Source organism: Pyrgilauda ruficollis, unplaced genomic scaffold (genome assembly GCF_017590135.1).
Source record: "Pyrgilauda ruficollis isolate IOZ18807 unplaced genomic scaffold, ASM1759013v1 scaffold104, whole genome shotgun sequence".
NCBI lineage: Eukaryota > Metazoa > Chordata > Aves > Passeriformes > Passeridae > Pyrgilauda > Pyrgilauda ruficollis.
Genome location: NW_024508545.1, coordinates 1,970 through 15,776, shown reverse-complemented (window position 1 = coordinate 15,776; position 13,807 = coordinate 1,970). Strand labels below are relative to the sequence as shown.

The window sequence follows — 13,807 nt, the reverse complement described above, 5'->3', positions numbered from 1 at the left end:
AGTAAACATTTCTTCACTGAAAAGCTACCCATGGCAGTGGTGGCATCGCCATCCCTGGAGGCATATAAAACCCATGTGGATGTGGCACCTGGTGATGCGGATTAGTGCTGGGCTTGTCAGTGCTGGAGGAATGGTTGGACTTGATGGTCAGAGAGGTCTTTTACAACAGAAACAATGATATTATTCTGTATAAAGATGACTGCAAATTAGGCTGTGCAACTGACTACTCCGCCTCAACCTGCAAACTTGAAAAACAATCTGTTTCAGTTTGGGAAGGGTGAGGGAAGCTCAGAGCTCTGTGGTTTTGGATCGACCAGTACAGCAGGAGTCTGTAATTAAATCAGAGCATCCCCTTCAAATGGACGGACACCATCCAGAAAACAAGAAAATTATCAAAGGCCAACATGTATATGGCAACACCACCGTGATGAGGACAGCCTTGCTACAAAGGGCATTGCTAAATTCCAGGAAGAAACAGAGATGGATGAAATTAATCCAGACTCTGAGTAATGGTGAAATCACTGCATGTTCTGAAGGCACAAAGATTTTAGATAAAGCTTGTCTGATGTAATCACATTAGCCATCAAATTAGATCCCCAGAGTTTGGGGTTTTTTTCAGTGTGTATCATCACCCCATGTTTGCCATTTGAGATAAATAGAATAGACTTAATTACAAATTATTTTTTAAAATTAAAATAATAAAAGAGAAAAGAAATAATTTTCCTATTTTAGTAATTTTAGAAAGGTCCTAGTGCTCAGTTTACTTTTTAATTTTACACCTCCTCTCAAATTGATGATATTTACAGTAGGATATTTTTTTCCTCCTCCTCTACATAAAAAATTATGTAATGAAAAAAGGAAAATAATACTGCACACACATGCATAAATGCACATGTACTCATAAACACACAGAGAACTGGAATATCTGCTAAAAAATAAAAAAAGAACTTGGAAGCACCTAATGCATCTGAAGGAAAATTATTAAATACATCATTTTTCCCATTAAAACATATTTTTGAAATAATTTCAAATTACAATTATTATCCATCTTGAATTTCTGAATTACACAACAGAGAAAGGATTGTGTAACATCAATGGCAAGGCACTCACAGCTTTATCAAATTTATCAAATCAGTGGACCACTGTTAAGATTCAAAACATTTCTGGCAACAGCACACTTTCTTAGTGTGAGAATTTTTATTGGGAAAGGAAAAGTATGGGTTGTTATGATTTTGGAATTTGGTGAGGGATCACATCCTGGGTAATTTCTTGTCTGCAGACCTCAGCTTAAGTAATGCTGGCAAAGGAAACTTTTACCTGCATTGGAAAAAACCAACATGGCTACACCTTCCATTTGTCTGCTCTGACTGCACTAAAAGGCAAATAAAGATAAAGAGCTGTCAAGGCTTGTGGAGGAAAAAAAAAAAAACAAAACAAAAAAAAAAAACAAAAAAAACAAAAAAACATTTTTAGAATTGAGAAGTCCTAAGATCTAAGTGGTTTGTCTGAAGTTTAGCTAAAAAACAGATGGCACATGTCTGGGTCTAATGTATTTTTTTATGCATTAGTAAATTGCATTAACAAATGCAATGAAAAACAAGCACAGCAGTTGAAAGAAGAGCATGGCAGTGTAGAAAGAGAATGAAGATATGGATTTTCAGAGATATTTACATGATATTACATGATATTTACATGAGCTGGCTAATGTTCAACATTTTTTAAATGTTTGGGTTTGTGTGTAAATGAAGATATCAAAATCATGATTTGGGTTCCCATTTAAAATTTATCATAGTGGTATATCTGCAAATCAATACCTGAGTGTTGATTTTGGGCAGCTCCTTCTAAAGAACTCACAATCAGAATCTCAAACCCCATCAAAATTGATTGATTTGGCTAGCACTGGCCTGAAGTCTAAGTCCATTTGTTAATACAGATCTGAATCCTCTGAAATCCTCTGAGAAGTTGGATGGGGCTCTGACCAACCTGGTCTAGTGGAAGGTGTCCCTGGGCAGGGTTGGAATGAGACGACCTCTAAGGTGCCTCCCAACCCAAACAATTCTGTGATTCTCATTCTATGATTCTGTGATTCTGTGATCTAGCCTACCTTTACATCACCAGGGGCTGAAGCTGAATTTTCCATGTTTTCATGGAGCTTGGACCAGCCCTCTCTCCAGAGAGCTGAATGAGCCCACGTGCATCTTTTCAGTTCTACAGCACTTTTAATCTTGCTGGTATTTAAGCTGTGAGTGTGATAAACAGTTACAGCAATTGCAGATACCTCTGTTTATAGGGATTTAATGGAAACCTTCAGCATAAAATTCACCAAGCAGCACCTTGCTGTTGGGAGTAGTTACATTTTAAACACCATTAAACTTGATGGAAATCACAGCACACAGCCTCACATAAACTTTTTGGCAAACTTAAACAGGGAGGCAAATTCCTGTCTAGAATGGCTGGGACATTGTGGCACAGTTTTCTTCACCTTTTGCCCTTCCTCAGACCACCCCATTAATTAATCATGCCCACAATTAGTTAAAATATGCCACCATAAGATCTACTCACTTCCCCAACTCTCTTCCCTAAGATAGGTCCTGCATTCAAGCAGGCAGCACAAGGCCACACACAACCCTGTAATATCTGGTCTGAAACGTTTTTGGGGACAATTTATTGGTTGTATCCCTTTGGTGAGGTTCAGATGAGGGACAATTGGATGATCCTTTTAATTTGGTGGTCTCAGGAGTAACCAATTGTGTGTCCTTCTCCACCTCACCCTCGGCTTACCATAATTTGCCTTTAGTGAAGAAAAACCTAATAAAAAGGAAACCTAAAAATTCCCTTCCTAGTGCAAATAACACATAGAGAATCTGTGCTGGAAAGAGAATATTTTCAGTGGATAGTGAGTTCATTCTTTGCACAAACAGGAAAGGCCAGGCCAGTCCTGACATGAGATGAGTCACATCCACTGCCTGCTGCCCCCCCAGGCAATATTGAACTGTTCAGCCTCACAGACCCTGTTCCTGCACTCCCAGAGGGGCCAGAAGAGCCACCTTGAAACAAAGGTCTTTGCTCCCTTGATCGAGATTTCATCCCAGACTGAAAGAGGGAAAGGTAATTTATTCATTTGAAATCACTGCATCAAATAATTGCATTTAAAATGCTTGCCGTCATCCTCAAGGCATGAAACATGGGCCTTGGAAGAATGAGCTTGACACACAAGGTCTTCTCTTAACCTGAAAGAAGGGCAGCACCTGTCAGTGTTAAATTTGGGTCGAAAACAACTGTTGTGTGTTACACTTGATATGGTAAGTAGTTAAATCACCTGAGGGAAAACGTCACTGATACCTGTACAGCAAAAATTAAGAGTTCACACGGAAAAAGGTGATAATCTTCTACAGGGAAAAGCAGAGCCAGGTGATTCATCACCTTTAGGAAAGGTAGGATGTTGCAAAAGGAAGGAGGAAAACAAAGCACACCTCGTATCAGTATTTTTTTCCTGAATCCAGGATTTTTAGTGAACAGTGCAGTTTTGAATTCCAATTCACACATTTGGTTTTTTGAACAATTTGGTGTGGGGTTGTTTGGTAGGAGTGGGGCGCAGAGTAGCCTTCCCTTGAGATTCAGACTGAGAGGCCAGAGCTAGAAAGGTTATTCAGTGAGAAATCCCCTCTCCCTGCTAGCCTGGTGCTTCTGTCCCTTACTGAATTCCTTCAGAAACCAGTGCTTCTGCACAAAGCTTCCAGGGGAACACACTTTGCATGGCATGACATACCTTGCGCATTCAGGTATTACCCAGGTGTCCTACAAGAAAAATCTCACAAGTTTTGAAGGCTGCATCATGAAAATAATTTATTGTGATGGCTGTGAAAATGCGTTTTCAAACATATCCACTCTTCCAGAACAGCTTGCCTTCATCCAAAGTGTTGGCTTTTGGGAGAAGTTTCCAGGAGCTGGAGAAAGCTTTGAAAAGGCTACAGAAATCTAGGAAAATCCATGGAAAATCACTGTGTATAAAAGACAGGTAGCACAGAAAGCACAGTAAGGGGAGAATGATAGACTGCTGTTGACTCTAATAAATTATTCCTCCTACCTATGTATATTATAAACACAAGCATATACACAGATAACTGTGTACACACAGTTTTGTTACACTAGGGAATGGCAAGGAATAGCTCCAAAAGTAAACACAACTGAGCCAAAACCCACCTGCAAGCACCTTTCCAGCCCAGACAAGTGAGATGCTGAAGCACCTCGATCAAGCAAACTTGACAAATAGAGGTGCAACTTCCCAGGGCCAAAAACCCAGAGCTGGAGTCCCCCTGCTTGCTTGAGAACATGGAGAGGAGTATCCACGACCAGCTCCGTTATTCCCACTACTTCTGTTCCTATTTATTTTTCCAGGAATGATTGAAGTGACTGACTGTCACGTGTTGGGATGTGACCATACTGACAAAATACAGCAGCATATGATAAGCTACTGTCACAGCACATCAAACATTCCATCTCCTCTGGAGCATCCTGCTTGACTTGTGTGAGGGCAAACAGCCTTGGCAGGTCCCTCCCACCCTCCAGGTCACAGCTGCACCAAAACCAAAACAAAACCACGAAAGAAGATCCATGTGAGTGCTTTTCTGCCCTAAAATACTTTGAATAGTGCAAGTGCACTGTAAACCTGCTCTATAGGGGAAAATTGAGAGAAGCTCTATTAAGCTGAAACTTTTAAAACAACATGTTTTTTTACGAAAGAGCTAGAAATCTACAGGGTTTGAACTTTCATTGAGTTGTTCTATGCTATCTTTTTCTTTCACAATGCAAGAAATTAAAAATACACCGGTCATAATTCTGATTTCACCTTATCAGCACCATGGACTGTTAGAATTACTCCCATTTACACTAGTACAAAAGGATATTCTGACAGATCCAAGAAAACTCAGACTTATTAAAAGCAATAAATATTTGTTATGATCCCAGAGAAGCAAAATCTACTACTCTACTTGTTTTGTGTATGACTTCAGAGATTAGGGGACCCTGCTACTTAATTGCTCAGAGGGACACTAATCTTGTAAAGCTCTTTTCCTAGCAGAAGTTATCAAATAGAAGCAGGACTCCTTAATAAAATTACAGTTATTAAATTCTCCCTTTTGCTGGGAAGTTACTTGGTCCAGAAACACTTGCCAAAAACACTCTCAAAAGAAAAAATCAGGCTGCAGTATCAAGATCTGTAAAATTTAGATAAGTTAGAACTGAGGATTCATTTCACAGTTTGTTTTGTACGTGTATGTTACTTGGTCATATATACTTTTTCTTTCCCACAAATTAAATTTTCACGCCAAGCAACAGTTGAGAAAGGGAAAATTACTAAGGGGCATGTTCTAGCCAAACTGAGGTGTCAAAAATATAGTTTCCAAAATCTCTTGTGCCCATGTAGCATTTTTCAGACCCAACATATATCATTTCTGATACTGATGTTACTTGCCCAGTAGTGCTTCAGCCTCTCTTGGAGAAATTCTGAGTAATTGCATGTTTTCAGTAAAACAGTGAGAAGAATGGGTTTAGCCTATTAAAAAAAGAGAAATATTTATTAATAGTTTTCCCTAAGATTGTTGTGAGGCATGGCTGTAGGCATCTGGGCTGGAAATAAGGCTGCATAAATTTTGGGCAGGTCATTGCTATTTTGAAATATGGTGCTGTAATAGGAGTACCTATCACAGAATCACTGAGGTTGGAAAAGACATCCAATATCATTGAGTCCAACCTACAACATATCATCCACCCCCCATCTGTTGGCAGATGACTGGGGAGTAAAAGGAGCAGCACTTAGGATCCACCCCCAAAATGCTCTCTCTCTGCTTTCTCCAAAAGGCAGTGAAGGCACCTTTAACTGCTGGAGAGACCATCTGTGCTGCTAACAGCAGAGACGGGAATTGAGGAAGGAAGCTCCTTCATCAGGCTGTGGGCTCTGTTCTGCTGGCAGCTTCCTCTGAACCTGTCTGTGCCCTTCCCAGGACTGGTGCTGTTGGTGCCACCACGTCACAGGGGATGCACCAGGCAGAGCTGCGTGCCCAGGCTCTGCTCAGCTCAGCACAGCTCACTCTCCCTTGGATCCATCTCTCAAACCGTGACCAAAACAACCCATCCGACTGCTGGATGGAATGGGATTTGCTGTGGAAAACACGGCTCCTGTAGGCTGCTCATTATTAATAATTATAGCAGAATAGAAAGCACACAGCTAATTGCTGATCCCCTGCTATAACCTGATAGATTTATAGAAGCAGTTCTTTCTCCTCAGGAGAGTAGGCTCACTTTCGCATTACAAAAATAATTAAAGTGTAATCAAGTGCTGAGAAGTCACCCAGGAGGTCTGTGCATAATTGCCCACGCACACGTTTTGTCTTTTGTGCCCAAAACTGCTCACAAAGCACCAAATCTGCCCTGCCATCAGGTCCTGATTCCCCACTTGCACAGGAGAAAGGGGAAGAGTGACTTCCACAGGAGAGTTCTGCACTTTTTACGCATGGAAAACAATCACAGGAGACTACACTTCCCCCCAGCATATTATTTTTCCCTCTCCTGGATCACTGTTTTGGTTTAGGTGTTAAAGATTAGGTGCATTCCCAGCACCTAAAATAAACCCTAAGATTGCTGCAGCTCTGGAAAAAGCAGCACAAACCCCAAGCTCTAGACTAACAGATCAATAAATCTTCTTGTGGCTTTTTTCCCTCCCATTCTAATTATTCTTTAAACTCATAAATAATTTTGAGAAGATCCACTCATACACACTTCTCTCTCTCTAACTAATCTGCAGCTTCTTTGCACTCCAGAGTGAAAATCACTGCAATTCTCATTGTTTTTCTTCCCTGTCCCTGGAGGAAAAATTTCCCTGCAATGACCACGTTTTTACTCGCAGAGTTTCAGACAGGAGATCTTCATCTTCTTATGCAAGAGGCAAAATCCACTTATTCACATATCAGTCCTCTTTCTTTAAAAATAAAAAAAAAATTACAAAATTATTAACCCACCAAAAGGCCGAAGTCAACAGGTTGAATTTCACGGATTTTAAATGGGAAAGAAAGGGAATAGTTGCATTGTCCTGTCTGACTTCTACAGACCACTGCCCCTGTGTTCCATATTTTATCTTGAACCCACACCACAGTTAGAAATAGGCATTTCAGTCATTGAGATTTTAAACTATTGTCTTTCACAAAGGAAAGAAGAAAAAAACCCAATAGCACTAATGCCAAAGGCCCTTCAGCTTCCTTGCCAAGATGTGGGAGTCACAAAACAAAGGGGAAAAAAAATGAGACTTCCCCAAAATCTGAATCAAAATGGTGGTTCCCAGAAACAAAGTCTAGGGAAAGCATCTTTCAAGACCTGAACCCAGCAGGCATTTGGTTCTGGATGTGTGGACAACAAACAATCCAGGACTCTGGAGAAAGAGGCTTCACTTTTCCATTCTTCAATACAATTCCAATTTGGCCAATGCCCTGGGGCTCCAGCTATGCTGAGGTGGTCTTCACATGCTGAACCATCTTCTGTAATTGGAGTTGAAACTTCTGGTTGATATGACTCCTTTGGCTTTATGTCTTTAAGATCCTTTGTCTTTGAGATTTTTTAAAAATTCCTGTCAGATGGAAAACTATTGAAAGTGTATTTTGAAACACAATGCATTCAGTACCTCACAGAATTCCAGAATCAGTTAAGGCTGGAAGGGACCACAGTGGAGGATCTGGTCCCACCTCCCTGCTCCAGCAGGGCCATCCCAGAGCACAGGGCACAGGATTGTGTCCAGAGGGGTCTGGAATATCCCCAGTGAGGGAGACTCCATCCCCTCTCTGCACAGTCTGTCCCAGTGCTCGGTCACTGCCCAGGACAGGAGTTCTGCCTCATATCCAGGAGGAATTTCCCGGGCTCAGTCCCTGCCCTGGCTCTGGTGCCGTTGCTGGGCCCTGGAGCAGAGCCTGGGCCCTGCTCTGCCCCTCCCTGAGACAGGGACAGACAGGGATGGGGTTCCCTCTCGGCTGGGCTCCTCTCCAGGCTGAGCAGCCCCAGCTCCCTCAGCCTTTCCTCAGCAGGGAGATGCTCCAGGCCCTTCCTCATCTTTGTTGCCCTCTGGACCCGCTCCAGGAGCTCCCTGTCTCTCTTGTCCTGATGAGCCAGATCTGGACACAGCACTCCAGATAAACATTTTCCAAGGTACCTCATAGTCTTCTCAATGGCAGGAAAATTATCCCCACTGTAACTCGTCCCAAGGAAGTATTTTTAATATTTTGATTTTTTTAATGAACATGACTACAGGCCAGGAGAAAGTGGTTGAAGAGTGGTCTCTGGTATGAGTCTCATTTTGATGCCGTAAGTAATTTCTTGTCAAAGCTCTGAACAGGACATTGATTCTGATTTGGGTCAAGAGTTAAGTATTTTTTCCCCACAAATGGGAATTAATACATCCAGGGAAATTCCTTGCAAGTCTCTGCATGAAGAATGCAACTCCCACATTTCTGGGGTTTTCAGAGGGGTATAAAGAACAGGTACAGAGGATGGAAGAGGTAGCAGTGGACCTGAATGCTATTATAAAAAATTGTGCCTACTTGACTTCAATTTCACAAATATTATATCAAATTTTCACCACCTACACTTCTGGAGTGAAATGGCTGTGCCACACTTCTGCAAAACGAATAGGACAATAATTGTGTACGATATGGGAATTTTTCTGTAATATTTTTTGACACAAACAACATGCTGACTTTCACATACTTTTTTTTTTTTAATTACTGTTTGGCTGGTGATTATTTCCAGGAGATAAAGAATGTTTGAAGGCTTCTACATTAATTAAGCTTCATCTTTTTAGACTGTTCTTTACATGTAAAGGTAATTGGTTTTAGTTGTTATAAATCTTGTGTAAAATTCCTCAAGCAATAAACACAAGCTGTATCTCAGTAATTGTCTATTGACTATACTTTCCAGTATGAATTAATTTTCAATTACAAACTTCCTTTCTTATAGTATCAGTTTGGAAGTCTGCATTTTGAACACGTAAATATTCTGATCTTGTACAAATTTGTCTCACATTACACTGGAAGAAGACGAAGACAGAGATTCACTGAGCAACCATCAGTATGAATATCAATGCAGCATGACAATAACTCATGTCAAAAAGTGCATGTCAAAACTCAGGTTTCCTCTGCAAATTCCCAGACAGCAACGAAGACTCATTTCCAACCCTAATTATTTTTATTGCTGTTACATTGTGCTCTTCTCTGCTTCATCTTTAAAAGTTAATGGTTTGATTAAGAAGGGGATCCTAAACTCAATCAAACTTTCACAACGACCACAAATGACATCTATCCCTACTTAACTGGGAATATTTTAGGGAGAGAGTATGGAAGTAAGAGGGGTAGGATAGGCTGAACTATCATGTCTCTTTCTGCAAAAGACTACAGAAAGACTTTCACAAGTGTTTATCTGGAGTTGGGTGCCTAAAGTTTGCTGATGCTTTCAGAGTCCCAACATAGCTAATTACAATTTTAGTTGTGGGATACTTTTCATGTAAAAGCAACTGAACCCCATCTTCCAAATCTACATGACTCACCCAGCACCACAAAGTTTGGTTATGTATAAGCCATGATGAGGGAGATGACAAATATCCTCCCACATCATATCTGGGGAAGAGATGCTGGCTTGGGGCCTGAAAACAGCCAGCTGACCTGCTGGAGAGAGCACCAAAGCCCTCTGGGGGGAAAAAAAGAGAGATGTTGATTTAAATGGTACAAAATGCCATAAAGGGCTACTGCTGCCAGAAAAGGAAGGCTCTATCCTTCTTTCTTGTCACTTCCTCACAGCCAAGAGCTCCCATCCCTGCCCTGTTCTGACTCTGGCTCTAACAATTTTACTAAATAAAATAGCAGAAAACTCCTATCACTCTTTCCTGCCCTGAGACATGGGGTCTTAAGAGCTACAAAGGCAGCACCAAACTAACGGGCAGGAGAATACACCCTGGAAGGGAGGGCTGGAAGGAGCTCCAACCCCACTGCCACATATATGTGAGCTGCTTTTGAACCCTTTCCCTCAAAGGCTGAGGCATCCTGGCTTTACAAAAGTCTTGTAACACTCAGAGAGAGAGAATCCCTTATGGTTTTCCACTTGCTGCCCCTAGGCTTTCCAATGGGACTCTGGGTGCCCCAGATTTCCTGTGTCTTTCCCGGAGGAGTGTCTTGGATGCCCCATGGCCTCTAAAGGCCCTGGACATGTATGTTAAGGCACCTGAATCTCTCTACCAGCTATCTCAAGTGATGCCACTAAATTTTAGTGATATCAGTGACTTTAAAGGGCTGTATTCCCTCCAAGAAAAGGGGATATATTAACTCTTAATTATTGCATAAAGTGTGAAAGAGCAGAAGTGTGTTCAAAGCAGTTCCAAGTAGGAGCACACTGAATGGTTTATAAGGTATAAAATAGGAACTAATAAACAATAGATTTCAAGTTAAGTGCTCAGCACATCTGCATTTCAAATTTATGAGTTCCTATTCAGGAATGTTAATAAGTTTAACTGGTTCAGGGTTATCATATTTCTGATAGGAAAAAAAAAAAGAATATGCAACATATACACATATATCTGTAGATTATCCCACACTTGGACATTTATCTAAAAATGTATTTTTTTCTGTTCTCTGGTATTTGCCACAACTGGAAAAAAAAAAAAAAAAAAGAAAAAAAAAGAGAAGAAGAAATAAAAAGATCAATACTCCCTGTGCAGGAATCCTGGGAATGAGACTGAAAAGAACATAATGGTAGAGGCACATAAAAGTGAGGCTTGACCATGTCACTTGACCACTGCAACATGAAAAGCTCCATTAGTGAGATTTGTCCTTTTCCTTCTCTTTTCCTCCCTGTAGTATTTGTCCTTCAGCCTGTGAAATAAAGACGTCAGCAAACAGTGCCACCACATGGGCCCTCAGTGGAATTGTATTCACACACTGATATCCTAGCAGGAAAGGGAAAACGAAAAAGAAAACCCCACAATTCAGCATTTCTATTAACTTCATCCTATCTTTTCATCTCTGCTGTGGAAATTCTCTAACAAGAAACCAGTTTTATCGTGTCTTACATAATAAGGTGAAAAGACCTTGGTTTTACTTTTCAGTGCAATAACTTGCTGCTTGCAAATTTCTCACTTAGGTTAATTGTCTCTTCAGAATGCGTAGTCCACACTACTGACAGGCAGAATAAAACATTTCTGTATACTTCTAATGGATTTATTTAAAAGGATGATGCGACGAGCCAATTTACTTTTGATTTGTCTCAACCCTGGCTGTCAGAGGCCTGTGGGAGAGGGGCTGCACATGTGGTATGTCAAGCAGGCAGCTAGGAGAACACGGAGGAAAACCTTGTTTCTGGGGAGACTTTGCCTGGCAAGCAGTTCACATCTCACATGGGACAGGCAGTCAGGAGGGGAACACCAAAGACACTGAACCCTCCAGAGACACTCTGCAATCCATGGCAAAATGTCTCTACCAATGGACTACAGTGGGACATTGGACTGGGCCAGCAATCCTGTCAGCAGGTGTACTTTGGGAGGAGCCAGAGGCATAAAAAGTAACACTGTCACAACCCCTGGGAGCTTTTGAGTCTTACATTTTTGCCCTGGCCACAGGCTACCTTTTGGGTCTCTCGCCCTCACTGGCTACTTGCTTACCGTTGTGTCTGTCCTGCCTCCCTGTGTCCACAACCAACACTCTTCCTGCTTCATCTCTGCATCCCTGCCTGAATTCCCTGCATCCAGCCCTGCCCACCTCTGAGCCTGACCACCTCCATGATCCTCACTGCAACCCTGTCCAGGCCCCTGGACCTGCTGCCTGAGGCTTCCCTTGCCTCATGTCCAGTCGCCTGTCGCCACAGTAGTCATTCCCAGGCAGGCAGCATTGTGAGCACTCCCCAGCCCCTGCTGGTAAAGCCCTCTTTTTCTCTCTGTCTCCCCTCTCTCCCTCCCATTTTTCTTCGTCTTGCTCTGTCTTTTCTAGCCCTCTTTAGTAGGGCAACTCTTTTATTTTATTTTTTCATTACCAACGAATGGTTCTGAGATACAATGCTTGCCACGTTTGGCTTAATTTCATTCCTGACTGTGGGAGACAAGAAATCCTGTTCACTTTAGCTCAACAGAAAGCACTCTGGTATAAATTCAGCTTAACAGCAAAGTACAAACCTGTACCCAGAAATCAGATTGTATGGCTGGCATGTGCTTACCTCATGCCTGAGGCAGTGACTGGCTGGAGCGGTGCATGGATCAGAGAGCTGACTGGGTAAAGGGACGCATGAACAGTGACGCTGCAGTGGCAGGGAGCCAATGAGTGCTTGTTTGGGTTAAGTTTAGAATATAAAAGTGTTTAGATTCTTACAACCTTTGGGACAAGCAAGGAGGTCCGTGTGTCTTTGTGCCCCATTGCTATGCCTGACCATCTATTTTTAAAATAACTTCTCACAATCCCCACAGTGTAACGTGACATTTTAATTGGTGGCAGCAGCAGGCAGGGCAGCCCTGGCCTAGGTGGACACAGGGAGCTGTATTGACCTCACCGCAGAGGCAACTACAAGTAATCCCAGTGCAGTCTCACAGCAAAAAGATGACAACAACTTCTCACTGATCACCTGGAACATTGATGGGCTGGATCTAGAAAATATGAAAGATCGATCTAGAGGATTCTCTACATACCTGGCTTTATACACTTGTACTTTTACAGGAGGCATCCCACTACATCTCTTCCTTCTCCAGATGAAATCAGGCAATTACACTACCATTCCACGTAACATAGATGGGTATTTTACTGTCATCATGTTAAAGAAATGAAGAGTGAAGTTACTGAAACATCAGATAATACCTTTTCCAATAACTGCCATGGAGAGAAACTTTTCAGTTTCACATGTGAGCATACCTGGCATTAAACTTTGCCTTATGACCCCTCATCTGGAGATTACTAAACACACTCTAACAAATGTATAAAGCAGCTGCAAATAGTGTTAAACTAAATGCAGCAGTCCAAGTCCACCACTCTTACATTCTGAGGGGATATGTGGTGGTTTTAAATAGCTTGGTTTTTGGTGAGGAGAGAAGCAGCCAGCCACAGAAGTGATTTTTGCTGTGAGGAGTTGCTAGCAGCTTCCCCCATGCCTGGCAAAACCAATCGCCAGCTAGCTCTGAGAATAGGCACACCGATAAGACAATCACAAAAGCTGCTAACGCTTCTATGACAACATATTTAAGAAAGGCAAAAACCACAGGAACTTCTCTTTCTCCCTGCCCTTGGGGTGGTGGTGGTGGTAGTGGGGGGCTGTTGGGCCCCTTCCCAGTGTGGCCAGCCAGGCCTCCTTCTTGGAGGTCATTTCTGGACCCCGTGCTGGCACGGCTGCCAGGCCATGCCACCGAGGGCTACCCTGGCATCACAAGCAACCATGCAGTTGCCACCACCCCAGATTTAACAACTGACTGATTATTAATGCTACCAGAGTTTTGAAGGAGAAAATTCAAAGAAAAACAAGTGATGGTTAATTAACTAACAATTCTTCATGGTTTAGATACTGAATGTCAATGTACTTTGTGCTGTGACCCAGTGGCCAGGAGGATGTTTTGGCTGGGAAAGGAAACTGCAATGGGTAACTTCAGAAAGTTCAGTCTCCTCTCTTGAGAACCCCAGGACGTGAGTGAAAGGGTCTGTCTCTGCTAAATATAACTGAATGTTGTGTATGTAATACAGATATAAGCAAAACTGCAGTCTGCTATTTCAATCCCTCATCCAGTCCAGGAGCAGCCATGTGGCCAAGA

The 13,807-nt window shown here is 42.1% G+C and overlaps 1 pseudogene; it reads left to right on the top strand.

Annotated features, from left to right (window-relative positions):
- LOC121354767 overlaps positions 1–13,071 on the top strand; it is a 173,005-nt pseudogene extending 159,934 nt beyond the window's left edge.
- Positions 13,072–13,807: the final 736 nt, after the last annotated feature.